We start from the raw sequence: 9,973 nt of genomic DNA, 5'->3' as shown, positions 1-9,973 counted from the left end.
CAGGGTCAGTACTAACAGGGAAGGGGCCTCTTACTGAATGACTTGAGAAAGCCCATTTTGATTTTACAAGACAGTAATAGGTTCAGCTGAGCTGTGGCAAGGAATAGCTTGTCCACATATGCAGTGGTGCTAGGACAATTTTTATAGTAGGGGTGCTCTTGGTGGGAACCATGTATTTGGGTTGTTATTACTACTTCAAGCCAGTGGGTGAGGCAGTACCCCCAGCACCTGTACTTCCAGCACCTATCCAAAGAAGGGAATAGTGGTGAGTGTCATACTCATGTAACCCTTCTGCCAGGTGGAGCCAGCAGCAAGGGCTGGGTTCACTATCTAGGGGTTCCTTTTCAACAATACAACATAAAACCGGCTTGAGCCCCCACCCAGTGACCTGGGACAATTACATACCATCCCCTGGACACCTCTAAAAGGCAATCCTTCCCCTGTCGCAAACACAGAGTCTGAGTGTAGCAAAAACTTTTAATAAAAGGCGGTAAGTAACTCAGCATTAATTTGGGAAAACACCGCAACTAGGATTCATAAACACAAACCATGAGCAAAAGACCCACCCCCAAGTAAGTTGGGCAGTGTCCTTTTCCCCTCAGGATTTTAAGTCCAGAAGCCCAAAAATCCCTTTAACGTGCCCATCCCTTCTCTGTACCCCACTCACAGTTGCTGTCCTTGGCCAGTGCAGCCCCAGAGTTCAGAGGTTCATCCGCAGAGTTCACCTCCCACCCTGTGTGGAGCGGGGGGTCCGTAAGGAAGCACCTTACACACTCAACTGCTCGGGCACTCGCTCGTCACCCCAACAGCTGATTGCCGCACCTCTGCAGGGCACTGCTCTGGTCCTCATCACCTGCCACCCTGCTGGCCACTTATAGACTCATAGACTTTAAGGTCAGAAGGGACCATTATGATCTTCTAGTCTGACCTCCTGCACAACACAAGCCACAGAATCTCACCCACCCATTCCTGTAACAAACCCCTGACCTATGTCTGAGATACTGAAGTTCTCAACTTGTGGTTTAAAGACTTCAAGGTGCAGAGACTCCTCCAGCAAATGACCCGTGCCCCACGCTGCAGAGGAAGGCGAAAAACCCCCAGGGCCTCTGCCAATCTGCCCTGGAGGAAAATTCTTTCCCGACCCCAAATATGGCGATCAGCTAAACCCTGAGCCTGTGGGAAAGACTCACCAGCCAGACACCCAGAAAAGAATTCTCTGTAGTAACTCAGATCCCACCCCATCTAACATCCCATCACAGACCATTGGGCATATTTGCCACTAATAGTCTAAGATCAATTAATTGCCAGAATTAGGCTATCCCATCATACCATCCCTTCCATAAACTTATCAAGCTTAGTCTTGAAGCCAGATATGTCTTTTGCCTCCACTGTTCCCCTTGGAAGGCTATTCCAGAACTTCACTCCTCATATGGTTAGAAACCTTCGTCTAATTTCAATTCTAAACTTCCTGATGGCCAGTTTATATCCATTTGTTCTTGTGTCCATATTGGTACTGAGCTTAAATAATTCCTCTCCCTCCCTGGTATTTATCCCTCTGATATATTTATAGAGAGCAATCATATCTCCCCTCAGCCTTCTTTTGGTTAGGCTAAACAAGCCAAGCTCTTTGAGTCTCCTTTCATAAGACAGTTTTTCCATTCCTTGGATCATCCTAGTAGTCCTTCTCTGTACCTGTTCCAGTTTGAATTCATCCTTCTTAAACATGGGAGACCAGAACTGCACACAGTATTCCAGATGAGGTCTCACCATTGCCTTGTATAATGGTACTAACATCTCCTTATCTCTACTGGAAATACCTCGCCTGATGCATCCCAAGACCGCATTAGCTTTTTTCACAGCCATATCACATTGTCATAGTCATCCTGTGATCAACGAATACTCCGAGGTCCTTCTCCTCCTCTGTTACTTCCAAGTGATGAGTCCCCAGTTTATAACAAAAATTCTTGTTATTAATCTCTAAATGCATGACCTTACACTTTTCACTATTAAATTTCATCCTATTACAATTACTCCAGTTTACAAGGTCATCCAGATCTTCCTGTAGGATATCCCGATCCCTCTCTGTATTGGCAATACCTCACAGCTTCATGTCATCCGCAAACTTTATTAGCACATTCCCACTTTTTGTGCCAAGTGTCACAGAGTGTGGCGGGGACACAAGGCCCTGCACCCCCAGCTTCCTGCGATTCACCAACTCAGCCAGCCAGTTAAGCAGAAGGTTTATTTAGACAACAGGAATAGAAGTCCAAGACAGGTCTTGCAGGCACAGACAACTGGACCCCCCTTAGTTAGGTCCATTTTGGGGTCCCAAGGCACCCCAGCTCCCTTGGGAGGTCAGAGCCCCGTCTCCCTCCCAGCCATATCACCAGCCAGCTCCCGAAAACCCTCTCTTCAGCGACCCCTCCCACAGCCTTTGTTCAGTTTCCCGGGCAAAGGTGTCACCTGGCCTCTAACCCCTTCCTTGGTTCTCATGTTACATGCTCAGGTATTCTCCGTTGGTCAGTCTCCCATCCCCCAGTGCAGACTATCCTAGCCACACTCCCCTGTCAGCATTTAAAGACCACAGTAAGAACAGTCCCAGTTCGTCACACCAAGGTCAGTAATAAAAAGATTAAATAAGATTGGTCCCAAAACTGATCCCTGAGGAACTCCACTAGTAACTTCCTTCCAGCCTGACAGTTCTCCTTTCAGTATGACCCATTGTAGTCTCCCCTTTAACCAGTTCTTTATCCACCTTTCAATTTTCATATTGATCCCCATCTTTTCCAATTTAGCTAATAATTCCCCATGTGGAACCGTATCAAATGCCTTACTGAAATCGAGGTAAATTAGATCCACTGCATTTCCTTTGTTTAAAAAATCTGTTACCTTCTCAAAGAAGGAGATCAGGTTGGTTTGGCACGATCTACCTTTTGTAAAACCATGTTGTATTTTGTTCCAATTACCATAGACCTCAATGTCCTTAACTACTTTCTCCTTAAAATTTTTTTCCAAGACCTTGCATACTACAGATGTCAAACTAACAGGCCTGTAGTTACCCGGATCACCTTTTTTCCCTTTCTTAAAAATAGGAACTATGTTAGCAATTCTTCAGTGATACGATACAACACCCAAGTTTACAGATTCATTAAAAATTCTTGCTAATGGGCTTGCAATTTCATGTGCCAGTTCCTTTAATATTCTTGGATGAAGATTATCTGGGCCCCCCGATTTAGTCCCATTAAGCTGTTCGAGTTTGGCTTCTACCTCAGATGTGGTAATATCTACCTCCATATCCTCATTCCCATTTGTCATCCTACCATTATCCCTAAGCTCCTCATTAGCCTCATTAAAGACTGAGGCAAAATATTTGTTTAGATATTGGGCCATGCCTAAATTATCCTTAACCTCCACTCCATCCTCAGTGTTTAGCAGTCCCACTTCTTCTTTCTTTGTTTTCTTCTTATTTATATGGCTATAGAACCTTTTACTATTGGTTTTAATTCCCTTTGCAAGGTCCAAATCTACGTGGCTTTTGGCCTTTCTCACTTTATCCCTACATATTCTGACCTCAATAAGGTAGCTTTCCTTGCTGATCCCTCCCATCTTCCACTCCTTGTAGGCTTTCTGCTTTTTCTTAATCGCCTCTCTGAGATGCTTGCTCATCCAGCTTGGTCTACAACTCCTGCCTATGAGTTTTTTCCCCTTTCTTAGTATCCAGGCTTCTGATAGTTTCTGCAACCTTGACCTGAAGTAAATCCAGGCCTCCTCCACCTTTAGATCCACAAGTTCTTCAGTCCAATCCACTTCCCCAACTAATTTCTTTAATTTTTTAAAGTTAGTCCTTTTGAAATCAAAAACCCTAGTCACAGGTCTATTTTTGTTCATCCTTCCATTTAGTTTGAACTGAATTAGCTCATGATCGCTCAAACCAAGGTTGTTCCCTACAATCATTTCTTCTATGAGGTCCTCACTACTCACTAAAACCAAATCTAAAATGGCATCCCCTCTTGTTGGTTCAGCAACTACTTGGTGAAGGAATCCATCAGCTATCGCATCCAGGAAAATCTGAGCCCTATTATTACTACTAGCACTTGTCCTCCAGTCTATATCTGGGAAGTTAATGTCTCCCATGATCACACAATTCCCATTAGTATTTATTTCATTACAAACATTAAAGAGGTCTCTATCCATATCCAAATTGGATCCCGGCAGTCTATAGCACACCCCAAGCACTATCCCAGGGGAGGCTCTAGTAGCTTTCTTCCCCAATGTGATTTTTGCCCAGACAGACTTTGTCTTATCCATTCCATCACTTCTTATTTCTTTACAGTCTACCTCATCATTGATATACAATACTACTCCACCACCTTTGCCTTTATTTCTGTCTTTCCTAAACAGCACATACCCTTCAATACCTGTACTCCAGTCATGACTACTATTCCACCATGTTTCTATTATCCCTATAATATCTGATTTCACTTCCTGCACCAATAGCTCTAGTTCCTCCATTTTGTTATCTAGGCTCCTCACATTAGTGTACAAACAGCTTAATTTTTGCTGTTTGGCTTCTCTCACATTCTTTACCCGATTAGGCACAGACATTCTACTGTCAGTATCACCTATTAGACTGGTATCTACACTACCCTTCTTCCTTATGTTCATTCTCCTACCCATGGCTGTATCCTTTCTTACTTCATTTTCTTCCCTCTCAATGTTAATATCCGGCGTGAGATTACCTGGACATCTCCCATCCAACTCCTCCAAATTCCTAGTTTAAAGCTCTCTTAATCAGTTGTGCCAGCCTTCATCCTAGAAGTCTATTTCCCTCCCTACTCAGGTGAAGTCCATTCCGAGAGAACAGTCCTCTGTCCATGAATGCTTCCTAGTGGCCATACATCCCAAAGCCCTCCTTATAGCACCACTGCCTGAGCCATCTGTTGATCATCAAGCCATCTGTTACCACACCTCTCCACTAGATGCCTGGCTGGCCATTCACCAAGATGTTTTCAGGGCCCCCCCACTTAACATAACTTTCAGTGATTTCAGCTGTTAGTGGCGGGGGCGGGGGGGCGGGGGAAGAAGCCTCACTGCTGGTGCACACCGCGCAGTCTCTTGCAATAGAGACACTGTCCCAAAGTAGGTCTAATACTTAGACCTAGGGATCAGTGATTTCAGCTCTGCAGCATGTAATTAGACTCTCAATTGAATCTAAATTAGCTCTTTTATTGTACTATGGAGAGAGGATGGATCAAATGTTGTCTAGAATCCTTAAGCAGGGCCCGCACCACCGAGTACTGGTACCTACCCCCACCCTCTCTCAACTCATGGGGCTTTGGAACCCATGTTCCCTGCCTAGCGAGTGCCATTCCATTGAGGGTGAGTCCCTCCATCAGGGTATGCCAGGTACAGTTCTGCTGCCCTCGGTTCACACAATAAGGATAACCCTTTATTACTCCTGCCCCAGTAACAAGGAGACTGGGGATCCAACACCAGCCACAAGTGATCATTTGGGCAAGCAATCCCATCATGCTGAGCACATAGGCATGGAGGGTGTGTCCATGCAAACTATATCAGCTTCTGAAGTCTTTTTTCACAGCTCACCACTAGATGTCATGGGAGAGCTCATTCAGACTCTGCTTACATCCTCCCCCCAGCCAAGAATTTGTCATCCCGATAAATCACACTCCATATTATATCAAATTCATTAGTTTCCCCCAAAGGGCCTCAGGAAACCCATTATGGCTTCCACAAGCTTGTGAACTAAGTTTTATTGGTTCTTCACTAGCCACCCCAGGTACATCATAAGTTAACTGGCTTACTGGCCTTATAACCCTGTCCTGCCTATTGAGAGTGGGCATTGCAGGGGCAGGGGGGACATCTTCTTGGGCAAGAGATGATACGGGTTTTTTTGAGGATCCCTCGGCTACTGGCATAGACCCCTGCATCTCTGATTCTAATAGTGGAAGGCCCAAGGTATCCGGGACACTTTCCACCTGTATGTCTTCACTGTCCAATAACCTAAATGTGTCATCGCAGGGTGGTCTCATTGGTGGCACAGGTGTGCCAGCAATGGGCCTAAATACTTCCGCCATGGGGTTTAGGGCTAAAGAAGTGGCGCTCTCCCTCGGTTCAGCTGATCGAGACTGAAATCTCGTTTCCATTCTAGGATACACCATGGTAGTGTTTTCCTCCTCAGACTCACTCTCAGATGTGCTGAGTAGGGGTAGGTTAGCCGCAGGAGGCCCACTGTCCATGTTAGATGGTGGCTTTGGTCAAGCACATTTGTTCTGCCCAGTTGCCATGTTGTGGTCCACTTCGTAAGGGGGGCCTACCAACTCCCCCACAGGGACTAAAAGTTTCTATGTACTGTCTTTATTTGCCCTGACCCCACTTCGGGTTTAATCTTGTAGACTGGCAGATCTCCCAGTTTTTTCACCACCAGGTAAGGTATTGCTTTCCATCTGTTGGCTATCTTGTGTTTGCCAGCAATACCCAAATTTCACAGCAGAATTTTATTCTCCCACTGGAGCTCCTGCGAAGGCACCCTAACATCATACCAATGCTTGTTACAGTCTGAGTTTTTCTGAGCTGCAGACATAGCTAAGCGATAAGCATCCTGCAGCTTTTCTCTTTGTTGGGATACATACGGCTGATGAGTCTCATGGCTATCTCCATCCTCTGATATGCCAAAACTCAAGTCTGTGGGTAATCTTGCTTCTCACCCAAACATCAAGAGATATGGAGTGACTCCTGTAGCATTGTTCTTTGTGGCATTGTAGGCATGCACCAGAAACGCAACATGCTGTCTCCAGTGCTTTCTGCTCTGGCCATAAAGTCCCCAACATATCTAACAGAGTTAAACCTCTCTGGCTGAGGATCACCTTGCAGGTGATAAGGCATTGTTGTAGACTTTTAAATTCCTGCTATCCTCAGCACCTCCTTCAGAAGGTGACTCTCAAAGTCCCGCCCCTGGTCGGAGTGTATCCAAGCTGGGAACCAATACACTGAATAATATTTCTCCCACAGCACTCAAGCAACAGTGGTGACCCTCTGGTCACGTGTGGGATATGCCTGCGCATACCATGTAAAATGGTCAGTCACTACTAAAATGTTCCCAACATTCCTCTTGTCCACTTCTAAAGACAGGAAGTCAATGCATACCAGCGCCAAACGTTTGCTGCTGGTGATATTCTTCAGATATGCAGCTCTAGTGGGCAGAGTTTTCCACTGAACACATCGAGTGCATGTCTCACATTTCCTACGAATGTCTTCCGCCATCTGGGGCCAACAGAACCTACTACAAATAAGTTCCTAAATGTCTAAAGTCATCATGCAGGGCCCTCATGGCCAGGGCTCTGTACTCTGTACCCTGAATCAGTTTTGGTTTGTTTCATTCTCTCAATAGTAGTTTATACTCGGGGTTAGGTGGGATAATCACAGCGGGGCTTCACCCCTGCCTTTTGGCAAGTAGTGTATCATGAATTTCAGTAGATTGCAGTTGGGCTTCTTGCCAGTCAGCCGCATTGAGCATGGGCAACGGAGATTGGTCCAACACTATAATTCACTGAGGCAGATGGCATGCTTTCAGGGGGCAGATCCAGAGCTTCTGCAACACACCCATGAAGCCTCTCATAGGCCTCTGGCTCTCGACAACTCACATTGCAAATAGTTCTCACTCCATCCATAAGTATCACAGCAACTTCCGATGCCTGTGGATGCCAGGACAATGTAACCGTATCTACATTGCTTCTCCCTGATCGGTACTGAATGCTGAACTCATAGCATGCCAAGGCGGCCACCCGTCTCTGCCCTGTAACATCCAGCCTAGCACTTGTTAACACATAAGTCAGTGGATTGTTGTCTGTCCACACTTGAAACTGAGTACCATACAAGTAGTCTCGAAATTTCTCAGTGATGGCCCATTTCAAGGCCAAGAACTCCAGCTTGTGGATTGGGTAGTGAGTTTCACTATCAGACAGCTTTTGATATACTAGAGTGGGATTCTCTTCATTTTGACACCTTGCAGCAGTGTGTCCACCCTGGCCACACCTGTAGCAGAAGAAGGACTGTCCTCTCCCTTGTTGCTTTCAGATGTAGACTTCAGGATCATGGCAGCTGGGGGTTCCTTGTACCTTGAAGTCTTTGCTGGATCGATTGTATTCTCTAGTTCAGCCACCTTCTGGGTCAGAACCTGCACTCGTTGGGTAAGTTCCTCTTGGAGATTCACCATCAATGGCTTGGTTGTTCGCATGGATGCTGTGCCAGTTGTCTGGTGTGACTGAACCTCCCAAACCTCACCAGCTGCCTGCCTCTCCTCCTCCTCTCAGACCTCTTTTATAAGCCAAGAGTAACTCGGTAGATTTTCTTGTTGTTCCCTTAATTGAAGGTGGAGTAGGATTGGGTTCTGATATTGAACTCCTCTCACAATCCGAGCCAATTTAGTCCGGTCCATTTGCTCAACAGTCACTGCTCCCCTTATGATGTCTCTCTGTAATAATTTCTCCAACCTCTGTATATAGGCAGAAACCTTCTAACCCTTTTGTTGTCTGGCATTAAGGAACTTGCAATAAATATCCTCTGAGCCCTCAGTTCTCCCAAAGGCATGATCAAGGGCCTCTAGACAGTCCTTCACCCTGACTCCAGAATTACTGAGCTTCAGGGTGAAAATTACATCTAGTGATGGACTCCTGAGGCACTCTACCAAACGCCATCTCTTTTCAGCATCAGGTACTGCTCCCTCCTGCAGCATTTCAGTGGTGTGTTCCAGCCAGGGTTCAAACCCGTTTTCCCCAGGTATTGGGGTGAGACCCCCAGAAAATAAATAAGTTTAAGATAGGAGCTTGATTCAGGGGTGGGGCTGCACGACCTTTTCTAATGCTTGCCCCAAAGCCTTTGCCCACTCATCAGGTGAGGGAGCAGCCCCCAGGCGTGGGGCTCTTGGATCAAAGCCCAACAGACCCGGCATGTCAGCCAAGGTCTTTCCCTCTTTTCCCAAGAAGGCCGACATTTCCCAAGTGGCTTTCCCCCTCCCCCTCCCTCCTGGAATGCTTGTGGAATGAATGGGCTGCTTGAACAGCTGGCAGATCAGAAGAGCTCCCAGGTAGACAAGGTGTCTTAGGCAGCGATCACACAACAATGCATGGACACTGCATGGACACTGTCTGAGGTGGAGTGTGACCAACCAGACGTGGCCAAGTCATCTCTAGTTGCAGGCCATGAGGAGCAGGTCCTTAAAAGGGGAAGGGCCATGTGCTCAGGAGTGCACTCACAAGATTGTACCTCCCGTAAAGGCCCTTCGCCCGGACCGCCTGGCCTGTGGTTCACCGCATTGCATTCCATCATGCCTCAGGAAGACTTACCTTCATTGCACCGTCCATTGCTGTGCTGTGGGACACTTATCTTGAAGGATCCTGACATCTCCAGTGCCATGCCTGTCCTGGGAGTGTATGCGAGTGTGAGTGTAACCCTCCTTCCTTCTTTTGAGCTTAGCTATCAGTATAATAAATATGCTGCTTTCTGCCAAACTCTGGTGGGTCATTAGTCTTCCCTAAGCTTACTAGCTGGCCCAATTTCAGGTAACATTACTGGTGGAGAATGCAGGCAGCTTAATGGAGGATTTGACCCAAGAGTGGGTCCCCTGGTGCCCCCCGGTAGTCTCTTGAGCTGGTCCAGCTCGAGTCTGCGTAAAAACTGGTAGGCTAGAAACCCACTGCAGGGAGAAAAGGACGCCGCTGCTAAGTATGCCACTGTGGGGCAAGGTGGAAAAAAAGGCAAAGCAGCCCGAGCGAGAAGACATCCCCACTTCTTTTGAGCTCAGCTATCAGTATAATAAACGTGCTGCTTTCTGTCAAACTCTGGTGGGTCATTAGTCCTCCCTAACCTTACCAGCTGGCCAAATTTTGGGTAACATTACGGGTGGAGAATGCAGGGTAATGTTACCTGAAATTGGGCCAGCTAGTAAGCTTAGGGA

This window comes from Malaclemys terrapin, chromosome 10, assembly GCF_027887155.1.
Source record: "Malaclemys terrapin pileata isolate rMalTer1 chromosome 10, rMalTer1.hap1, whole genome shotgun sequence".
NCBI classification, from domain to species: Eukaryota; Metazoa; Chordata; order Testudines; family Emydidae; genus Malaclemys; species Malaclemys terrapin.
The sequence above is the reverse complement of the archived record's forward strand: the minus strand, read 5'-3'. Positions refer to the sequence as shown.